This window comes from Ipomoea triloba, chromosome 4 (genome assembly GCF_003576645.1).
Source record: "Ipomoea triloba cultivar NCNSP0323 chromosome 4, ASM357664v1".
Taxonomy (NCBI): domain Eukaryota; kingdom Viridiplantae; phylum Streptophyta; class Magnoliopsida; order Solanales; family Convolvulaceae; genus Ipomoea; species Ipomoea triloba.
In genome coordinates, this window is record NC_044919.1 from 11,257,818 (window position 1) to 11,270,021 (window position 12,204).

Consider the following 12,204-nt stretch of genomic DNA (forward strand, 5'->3'; position numbering starts at 1 on the left):
GTAGCTTAAAATAAGAGCTTATTTTTGAACGCTACCGTTTCAAAATAAGCTAGTAGCTTCCTAACTTTATTTCTATCTTTAACCTTATTATTTTAAAGAAATATAAGGAAAATGGCACTTTTTCCCCCTATATTATGTGTTTATAGCACTTTTCCCCCCTGTGTTATTAAAGTGACAGTTTTTCCCCCTCAATTATTTTAAAAGTGGTAATTTTCTCCCTTGTAATATTAAATTGACATTTTTGTCCTTAAAAAATAACCATTTCATTTATTTTTATTCTCCAACCAATTATTACTAATATGTATGGAAGATCACAGTTCGATACGAACCTAATCGAAAACTGTAGCAATTGAACTTATATAATATAGACGGTTACGGTTACGATTCAGAACCGAAAAAATAAAATAAAATAATTGTTGAATTTAGACTATTTTTAAATTAGAAATAAAATTATAAAAATAAATAAATAAATAAGTTTTGATTGGCGGTTCAAAATCGAAATTGGAACCGAACCGTACCGATTTATCAAAATAAGTGTTTGATCATTTTTACTATATATGACTGTGGTAAAGTTCCGGTTCACGGTTCAACAATTATTTAATTTTATTTTTTCGGTTCTGAATCGTAACCAGGACCGTCCATACTGTTTCGGTATGATTGTTACAGTGTTTGGTTAGGTTCGAACCGAATCGTGATCATCCATACATATAAGTAATAATTTGTTGGAGAAGAAAAATAAATGAAATAATTATTTTTAAGGGTAACAATGTCAATCCAACATTTCAGGGTGAAAAACTGCCACTTTAATAACACAGCGGGAAAAAATGCTATAAGCACATAACATAGGGGGAAAAAGTGTCATTTTCCCAGAAATATATTGATTTCACTATTTTATAGTTTAATATATAAACAAACCTATTTAAATTTAAAACTATTAAATTGTATAAAGATGTCCTTTTTAGTATTTTTACATTTATCAGCTTATCAAAAACATAATTTTGCTAAACACTGTTAAGCATAATAGCTAGCTTAACATCTCTTCAGATTTCAGCTTCGAGCTTATAGCTTTTCAGTTTTCAGCTACTTTTCAACTTTCAGCTACCTTTTCAGCTATGTTTGCCAAACATAGCCTTAATGTATAGAATTGTGTAATATGAGGTACAGAAACATATAACACGAGATACATAAATATGCTTTACAGTAAAAAAAAAACATCTATAACGCGAACTGAGCAACAAACAGTCGCCGTTAAAATTAAAGTTCAAAATGACATCGTATTGGATCAGGGTCCAAAGTGCACTGGAGCCTGGTCCATGGTATAACGAATGGTCTCTCGCACCCGTCGCCACTCACCATCAAAACCTTACTCTGCAACCACCAAAAATCACTCACTATAAGAAATTTGACATTTAGTGACCAAGAATTGACGACATTATAAAAAAAACTTCGCTAAACATAACATTTTGCAACATTATATTGCATATCATCACTATTTATACTTTTTGAGTAATTAAAATTTTATTACTTTTTATTGACAAAATTTTGTTTTGTTCATCGGCAAAGGTATAGAATAGACGGCGTTATCAGAGGGATAAGACAATATTATTGTTCAATCAAATCATAAAATTTCTACCAAACATAAATAATATTTTCAACTCCACAACATGAAAATATTATTTATACTTCTTGTAAACATGTTAGAAATAGTATATTCAACCACTTACTATATAAATATCCAACAAAATGACTACACACAATGTAAACATTATTACACTGATACCAATCATATTGTAACCAAATATGTTGAATCAATAAGCACATAGAACCTATAGTTCCTTTTTTTAATGAACCAAACATTATAAAAATATAAATTTCTCACTTTTAACCAAATAGAAAAAAAGAATTTTTTTTTAGTCAAAAATCAGAAAAATAAAAATACTTTTTAAAAAATAATTCATTTTCTGAGAATTATTTTTTTAAAAAATATTCTCCGTATTACTAATTGGATCCTAAGAAAATTATGTAGGGATTTTGTTGAGATTACTACAATTTTTATTTTTATTTTGAAAGTATGGTGAGAATACATAAACGTGATCAATATATATTTAAATTATTTAGTCTTTGAATACTTTGTCAATATTTAACGACTTATATATTATTTATTCTCCACGCTGTTCCAATGCTACAAAGAATATGCAGAGACAGCCTAAAAAGCATATCCCAATTTTAATATTATCCTTGAAATTTTTTTATTTTAAGGTGCGCAATATTTTATTATGATATTGCAATCTGCTGCAGGTATTCAAGTCCAAATCAATCTAGATTACAAATAAAATAAAGATTATTTTAATTGATATGATCTGTCCAGCTGAAATAGTTTGATTATAAACGAAACTCAAGTAAAAGACCTTGTGGTCCAGTAACTTTAAGTTACTCTCTCATGTGGAAGGTTATGAATAATAGTTATGAACAAATATTACATTATAAACAAAAATTCTGAATATATATATATATATATATATAGAAGATAGAAATATGTGTATCATAACCACAGATTCTTAGATTACAAATGCAATTATAGGCAATTTTAATAATTAAAAAAATACCGTTCACCGGAGAAGTAGTGAATGTGTTGAGATTTGTTTTCTGTGCCCGTTGGATGAGTTGATTAGATTAACAATATAAAATAAAAGGTAAATGTAGAACAATAGACAAGGAGAGCCATCCCCTTTTTTTTTTAGTTCAACCTTACAAATGGGGCTACAACATATATATATAATATACTAATAATAATGAGAATAATAATGCTGACCGTTACCACCGTTACAAATTCTAACCATAATGTCCACACTTTAATATCATTTATGTAAGTTTTCATTGCAAATTAGTAATTTTCTAGTAGTAAATGAACTTTGTTGCAACGTAACGAAACTTATTCCGTTGCAAATATACGTTGCAACTAATCCGATCCATTGCAATATAATATACGACGTTGCAACTAATCCGATCCATTGCAATGTTATATTTGCAATGCAATTTTTTCCCCTTGCAAAGTCTGTTGTAAATTAAATAATTTTTTAAAAACTATTAACCATTCTAACAATCGCTGCAAATTCCGTTATAAAGTTTGTAATGAATTTATTATTTTTTGAGTTAATACCCAATATAGTCTTCGACTATTGTAAATGTCCAATTGATTCATGATTAAATGTAATAAATATTCAAATGTTCAGCCGGTACATGTTAGATATTGGCTTAATTATTATTTATTTGTCACACATTAAGTTAAGTTTAAATGTGTTTTTAGTTTTTTCTAAACAGTCTGGACCTACTCCTTGAGCTACCTCAGGAAGGCATTATTACTGATTTGAATCTCACGCCTTACGAGAGAAATTGAAGTGTATGTGATCAAATTAAATCTATTAGCTATATTCCTTTATCATATTTCAGTTTACGAAAAAATTATATTATGGTTTTCTCATTCGTTCTTCAACATTGAAGTTGGAGGTTGCGGATCTCTGTTCAGATTAATTATGCAGCTTGTGAAGACTTGGTGATTGGCTTGCACGAATTCATCCACGACTGTAATTTTGAAGAAATAATTTTGTACTCAACATAGTCTATTGTTGGATGGTGTTAGTATCTTTATTTCTTGTAACTCTTTGTTTTTCTTAGTGGATTGGGTTTCGTGAGTGGCCCCGCAGACGTAGGATGGAGTATTGCTCTGAACTGCGTTAACAATCCTTGATTTTGTAATTTAGTGTTTGTTTATTTTATTGTTTATATTTTAATTTGTTTAAAATTAAGTAGACATCATTAAGTTTGTGAATTCAAGACACGCGACCTTTTTCAACTATAGTGGTTTTACTCAATTTAGTTCTAAATGACTTTTTGTACTCTATTTAGTCATTGACTTTAATGGTTTTACCCACTTTAGTGCTCTGTTAAGAATTCTGTTTGTTGGGTGTTAATAACAAGGTTAACATGGTAATTTCATTTCTATTTTTTTTTTTACACTATGCAGAAGAGGGAGAGAAATTAGGACATATAATTAATAATTAATTTGATAAAAATAAAATAGAAATGAAATTACCATGTTAACCTTATTATTAACACCCAACAATCATAATTATTAACAGAGGACTAAAGTGGGTAAAACCATTAAAGTCGAGAACTAAATAGAGTACGAAAAGTCGCTTAGGACTAAATTGAATAAAACCACTATAGTCGAAGACTATATTGGGTATTATTTTTATTATTTTTTTTTGTTGCAATTGAGTTTCTCACCAAATTTTGGTGTACATTTTTATTATTTGTGCCACGTTTGGAACAGACTTTTTTCCCATTGCAACTTTGCAATAGAATGCAAATCCGTTGCAATTCTATTACAACTATGCAATGGAATACATACATTATATTCCGAATTCCGTTGTAGATCATAACTTTTGTACTAGTGCATTAGAGTGACAAAAACCTTAGCCCCAATGACAAAATGACTATTGGGTCTAGTGGTCAACTACGCATTTTGAGCCATCTAATTTAGTGAGTAAAAAAACTTTCTCCCGATCTAATTTAAGGAGATACAATGCTGAATGGGGTCACTACAAAAATCGAGGAATTTATGCCCTCTCACATCTTTTTACCGTCAAAGGCAAATTAGGAAGACCCTTAAAATTAAAGTGTGATTCTAAATTTTGTATTCTATCAACCTTCGTTGTAAAAGATATTTATTTTTCTTTTGGTTACGGTGCCCATAAGAATGAAATTAAATAAAATTTGAACATAGGGCCGGAGTTAGGAAATTGTAGCATGCAAAATACTTTCAATAAGTTGCTGATTTCTCACAAGCTTTATTAGTAACAAGTTCGATCACATGCATGCCAAATGACATAACATAATAAGAAGACGGTGGTAATTAACATTTATTGTCAACACAGTGTAGCATACAACATTCATAATTAAATTAAAGCATCATATATAATTAAGAAGGGTTAACTTAATTAATATTGTGATAATAGCTTATCAGCTGAAGAAGAGATGACATCAATGGCACAACCTAGAGGCCAAGCTGCTTCAACCAGGTACTTTTTGTATTGCACTCCATTCAGCACTGTAATCTCCTTGTAGGGATTTAGGCCTGCATTATTATGACAAGAAACATGTTATACTTAAAAATTTAAACTATACGATTGATCAAATACAATGAATCAAATCGATATTTGAATTAAACACACCATTATTTAGCTTAAGAGTGTTGGGAAATTGTTTGGATTAAGTTGAACTTACCAAATCCATCCACAAGCAACGTGTATTCGTATACCACATCTATGCATAAGTATGGAATATTTTCCTTCTTTGCGTTAGGAAAGGTAGACTCTATATCTTCAAATTTAGTTTCACAAACTACCTTTGCTGCCTTCAGGTATGCTATTGGCTTCACTTTTTCAGATGACTTTTTTGGGTCAATAATACCAACCTAAAAGTCGCAACAATTTTAATTCATTAGTTCTTGCATATATATGTTGTAATATTTATACAACCAATAGATGATCAAATGGATATATTTTAGTATATGCAATGTAATGGACGAGTATTAAACTAGTTCAAAAGTTTAATTAAATTATTCAATTGAAATATAAAGTAAGTGTTTGTTACCCCAATAGCTGTAGTATGGAAAAATGATGAAGCATACAAATTCTCCATTCCAGCTCCTCCACCACCATTCCACACTCCATTGAATGTGCAATTGTGATAGTAACAGGGCGCTTTTGTTTTAAGTGCCCTTTTTGCTAATTTCCTGCAATCCTTCAAGCTCGTACCACTCGCTGGAGCTATTGCTTTGTACGATACACCGTACCATTATATGTGAAATAATCTACATCAAATATATACATTGCAATAATGCATTTAGATCAAGAAAAATGCTTTTTTTTCCTTGGATGACGAGAAAAACTTGTAACCACTATCAGATTCCCTATAGCTAATCGGCTATATATCACCAAGAAGTCAGTCAGAGTGGAATTTGAACTAGTGACCTTATATTATGGTTACAAGTTTGTATCATCTATCCATCTTGGGTAGGTTACCCCCAACATATGCATATTTTGATTTTATTTAAAGCTAGAAAAAGAAGAGAAAAATATAAGCATCATTTTTCTAGATTAATAATTTATGCCACTAGGAGTAAAGAAAAAAAGTAGTATGCATGTATAATATTATTACTTGTCTTTATTTTTTATGCATATATAGTGTGATACCTTCTCAAAAAATATGATATCAATTAATGTAGAGAACTCACCGTCATAACCTTCTAACACACAAGGGTTGCTAGAATTTCTTGACATCTTGAAAATCTCAGCTCGACCAGCTAATTGCCCATAGTTCAAATAACTATGAAATTTAAAATTTTGTTAATAATGCTGTACAGAATAGCAGTATTATTACAACATATTGAATTAAAATGTGTTTTAGAAAAATTAGTACAAGGGTAAAGTGTTCTATAAAACATTGAAAATAATATTTCAGCTAAAGTTGAAGGATGGGGAGATAAACCTGTGTACATAAAGATAGTATTCTACTCCCAAAAGATTTTTTTGTAGGACATATGGTTCTCCATTATCAGGTATGGGCACATTTGCAAAAGTGTCCCTTGAAATAGCATATGTTACTTGGACTGATCCACCACCAAGATCAATTGTTGCTATGGTTTTTGGGTAATCTTTGCCCAAATTCCCTACCAAATAATTCATGGCAGCCTACATATATATTCCATTCAAATAATATTTTAATTAGACAACAATGATAATAATTATAAATTTCCCACAATACTAATTTTTGTCTCAATTTAAAATAAGAGATCAATATTTTCCATAAACTCACATCACGTAAGAATTAATGCGGGAGAATGTAATTCTCATAAATGTTACAAAAAATGAACTACAAACAAAGTTTAAAAATCTCACATTCTCTGTATAGTAATCACCTAGCAATTGCTTGAACCTAATTATAGAATGGAATTTGATAGTACCATATTCATATTTTCGAGTTTTTGTGAGATAATCTGAACTAAACGGTGGTGCTAAGAGTAATAATATATTCTCTTCCCACTACAAGTACTCTTCATCTCTTTTAATGTTTTACTATTTAATTATATTAGCTAAATTTTCTTATTTGATTATTAAGTCAATTCCCTTAATTTTTAACTTGCTCGTCGTGGGATTTGTCAATTTACAAGCAATTAATATAATAACTATAAAAATTTTAGAGGGACTCTATTGTGAGACCATCTTATGGATTTTTATATGTAAGATGGGTCGGGTCAAGATGTAAATGTAATGCTACTAATCATGAATAAATTGTTTGTTACTTATAAGCTAGAGAAAATACAATATTTTCGAGCAACAATGTAATACTTTTAAATAAAAATGTAATAAAAGTATTACATTTTTCTTCAAAAGTATTACGCTTTCCCTTATATGTAATTATATTTTATTAATATAATATTTTTCAGTATAAGTTTTATGTTTCCATATTGACCTGACTTGTTTCGCGGCCAAGGGTCCCCAAGACTGTTGTACACAAGTTTTTGTCAAAATTTTATTATCACATAGAAGGTGAACATCATAAATAAATTTAAGAGGGTAAAATTAACATTTTTCAAAATGAAAATATACTATCATATTAAAATTGACAAAAGAGACTTATAACAGGATATAAGTAAATACCCAAAAATAAGAGCCTTCTTGAGTTCCAGTAAGAATGGAAACCCATTCAGCCTTGTACTTGAAACTGCTTTCATTCCTCAACATATCTCTCACCTGTACGACTAAACTTAAATCAATTAATCTAATTATTTCATAAATTAAAGACACCACTGTAATTCTGTAAAAAATCATAAATAAAAATACAATATTTACCGCTTGTAAAATTCTATCAGCTGCGCCTCCTTCTAACAATCTAAGGCCCGCAGTTGCCTGTGTTGCAAACAAATTCATTAGGTAATGCTAAGTGAATCAAATTTAGGACATTTCAAATGATGTAATTATATGGGGATCAATTATATTGATTCATATGTAGATTTTCAATGAACATAAATTAAGTATTATGGTGGTTTTTTAAAGTTACATGATTTTGAATAGCATTTGAGATATGTAACATTTTCTTTCCTATAAATTTATTTATAGTTATATATGTTAGGATTAGGTGTTTATCACCACACCAAAAATCGTCATCACATTTTTTAGAGGAAGGTGCTAGACTTGGCCCTTTACCGACCTCCGTCCAATGATGAAGCACTTACCACTACACCAAAAGTTATAGTTAGTAGTAAAGACACAATTTTATTTTTTTTTTATAGACAACCATTACATTTTCGAGAAGTAAAGTGCTAGACTTGGCCCTTACACTACTACAAAAATAACATATAACGTCGGACATATAACATCGATTTTTTGAAAAACCGACGTTAAAAGTGAAAAAAAAAATTGAAAACCATAGAACGTCGGTTGTTTATAAAAAAACCGACGTTGTAAATCACAAATAAAAAAAATAATAATAATAACATACGACGTCGGTTAATTAAATAACCGACGTCGTATGCCTTAAGCAAAAAAAATAATAATAACATACGACGTCGGTTCATATCAAACCGACGTTGTATATGTTTAGTTTTTTAAAACCGACGTCGTATAATTTATTTATAACGTCTGCTGAAACTACGTCGGAAAAAAATCGACGTCGTATGTCAAAAATAACCGACGTTAAAAGATATTTTTGTAGTAGTGTTACTGGCCTCCGCCCAACAATAACATAGACACCAATTGCTGGACTTGACCCGTTACCCACGGTCCTGTTTGGTAAATGGTTGTTAGCTATTAGCTGATTGTGTTAGAGAGTATAACTAGTTGATAACATTAACTTATTGTAAAAAGGTGTTTGGTAAATTAGCGGTAAGCTGATAGCTGTTTGGTACAATTTATTTTACCAAAAAGCCAATTTAAAAAGTTGTTTTGAGTAGCTTTTTTGAATTTTAGCATTTCAAAGTTACAAAAATTTGATTAACCAAACAATTATATTAATTTTTTAAGCAAGTCAAATAGCAAAAAGTGGTCAAATAAATCAAAATTAACTGATAGACTAACTATTTTACCCAGCAAGACCATTATTTAGAATCAGTAACATTTTGCACTGACCCCTAGTTCAAGTGGTGTGTCAGGTTGCAACTCAGTTGGTACAACACCTTCTGCTTCTAGAAGGAGTGGTTCAAGGGACTTGGCAGCTGCTTCTGGATCATCTGCGTATGAACTCAACCCTGGGCTTGTCTGCAAAAGAATGTAACGTAAATTGAATTGCAATTTCCTCCCATCAAATTATGTAATTAAAACTTTTATTGAATTACAATTGAGTTACAACTCAATTTTACTCAGCCAAACCATTTGTAAAAGTTTATTTTACTGAAAATGGATCAAAATGGACTGGCAAAATTTCAAAGCCTGGACCATCTGAGTTCTGACACAGTTTATCTTAATTTTAGAAATACCTCATTAGGCTGGGTGGTTGGGGTGGGATGCATGTGATGGCAATACTTATTTGGTACCATATCTTTAGACACGATCTTTTATTTGCCCATATCGAATCATAATGCAATCATTATTTCATGAAGCATAAAATACATTATTTGTATACATAAAAAACATTATTTAAAAATACATAATTTTTTATATATTATTAAATAATGTGTATTCAATATATAAATAATATAATTTTAGTATATTAAAAATATATATTGCATTCATGGTCCACACAGCTATGTGGATCATGGTCCATCAGTCGTTATACCGTGACCATAGCCATGGCTGATACTGCAGTTTTGTTGAACTGATACTGCAGTTGTGTTGAAAGAGAACTGCAGTTGCGCAAAACAGAGGCCGTTTCAGTCGTCTGGAACTGCAGTTGTGTTGAACGGATGAACGACCTTTGTTTTGCGCAACTGCAATTCCCTTTCAACACAACTGCAGTTCCTTTTAAACACAACTGCAGTATCAATTCAACACAACTGCAGTATCAGTTCATCACAATTGCAGTATCAGCTATGACTATGGTCCACAATATAATTTGCGATGGTCCACACAATAATTTGTCATCATCATGATACGTACCTATATATTAATTATTGTATATTGTTCTTTAAATATGTGACAGTAACATATCGGAGCTATTAAAGTATTAAATTGCACGCATTATATTTTTCCTTTTTAGAAGTCAAAAACATGAAGCTAAGGTTGAAGGAATTTAATAAATAAAATTATATATGAACAAAGAAGGGAATAAAAATGTTACAAAACCAAATGCCATACCTTGAGGCGAAATTCAATGTCATCCCCGATGGGGAGAAGATCCAAATTTTCGTTAAAATTGAAGACATGAACTCTGGTTCCAGTGCTCCCAGCGTCGAATATAACGGCGTAGTTACCTGTTTCGTGGCTCAGTAGCAGTCGCCGGAGATGAGGCCTTGAGAAACAAGCAAGGGGGAAGAGGACTAGTATCGCTAATGATGATATCAAAAGAAGATGACAACTACGTAGTGTTTCATCTTCTTCATCATCATTGCTGTCACTTTTCTTCCTCACACTTTTCCTATAACTAATCCAATCATTATTAGAATATACAATTTCTACAATATAGATATATTTCAATGTAAAAAAGATAATGACATTTTATCATCATATAATAATAATAATTATATGCATATATAAATGAAAATGTGTATTTGTGATGATAAATATAACTCATCATTAATAACGATATATAAATTTCGTTACTAATAATAAACAACTAGTGATATGCATGTTATAGTCACTAAAGGTTATAGTGACCAATATTCATTCAATGAAGATATTATATTCAACAACTAACGATTTCGTCACTATAACTTTGTAGTTGCAAACGTAGTTTGAGAAGGGAGGCCAGGAGAGAAGGAAGTTTACCTAGTGTAGAGTTATGTTTCTAAAGAAAAGAAAATAGATGTTGAGAAGTTGGGGGAAGGGAGTGCATCTTTTATAACACCACAGAAGATTATAATATTATTATTTATAAAAAAAAATGTCATCACTCAATTATTATTATTAGTAATTCGTAAATTTTACTGTGGACAGCGCATCAAAACGACGTCGTTTTGATTAATGAAAACAAACAGCTAAAACGGTCTCTGTTCCGCGCAACTGCAGTTCCGGCCATTTCAACACAAATGCAGTTCCTCTTCAACACAACTGCAGTTCTCTTTCAACACAAATGCAGTTTCCTTTTCGATATAACTGAAGTTTCATTCGACATTATTCACTCAAATATGTAAAATTGTTATTCAGTTTTCTTTCAACACAACTACAATTTCTTTTATAATACAATGCAGTTTCCTTTCAACACAACTACAATATCATTTCGATATAACTACAGTTTCATTGAACAATATACACCCAAAAATGTGAAACTGTTATTCAGTATCAGTTCAACACAACTGCAGTTCCTTTTCAATATAACTGCAGTACCCAAAAATGTAAAACTGTTATTCAGTATCAGTTCAACACAACTGTAGTTCTTTTTTGATATAATTGCAGTTTCATTCGATAATATAAAAATAAATGTGAGGCAATATCTTTTGAGATAAACTGTAGTATTAATTACGGAGCTCCATTACGACTAACGGCCGTCGTTTCTCCCATTTACTGAAACGACGTCATTTTGTGAGATGGGCGATTTATGAGGCCATCTCATGGATTCTCATTTGTGAGACGGGTCAAGGTTTTCATAAGTATTATACTTTTCCTTATAAGTAACTCTTCAGCCATAATATTACATTTTGATTTAAAAGTATTACTTTTTTTTCATGAAAAATATTACAACTGTCTTTATAATTAAGTATTACACTTTCTCTCATATATAATACTCAATTAATTTATCTTTAATTAGTATTACATTTTTATGATAAATAACTGTTTAACTCCTAGTATTACATTTTAATTTAAAAGTCTTATATTTTTTCAAACGTATTATATTTTTATTTATAATTAACAAACAATTTATTTTTAATTAGTATTATATTTTTATTTTGACTCGACTCATCTCACGCATGGAGAAGATACAGAACCCATATATTTTGGGGTAATATTGGTCAATGATGTAATCTGGCCTGTATCCAATCATAGACTT

The 12,204-nt window shown here is 30.4% G+C and overlaps 1 pseudogene; it reads right to left on the reverse strand.

Moving 5' to 3' along the window:
• Nucleotides 1-5,000: 5,000 nt before the first annotated feature.
• On the reverse strand, nt 5,001-11,689 carry LOC116015796 (annotated as a pseudogene).
• Between the last annotated feature and the right edge of the window lie 515 nt (nt 11,690-12,204).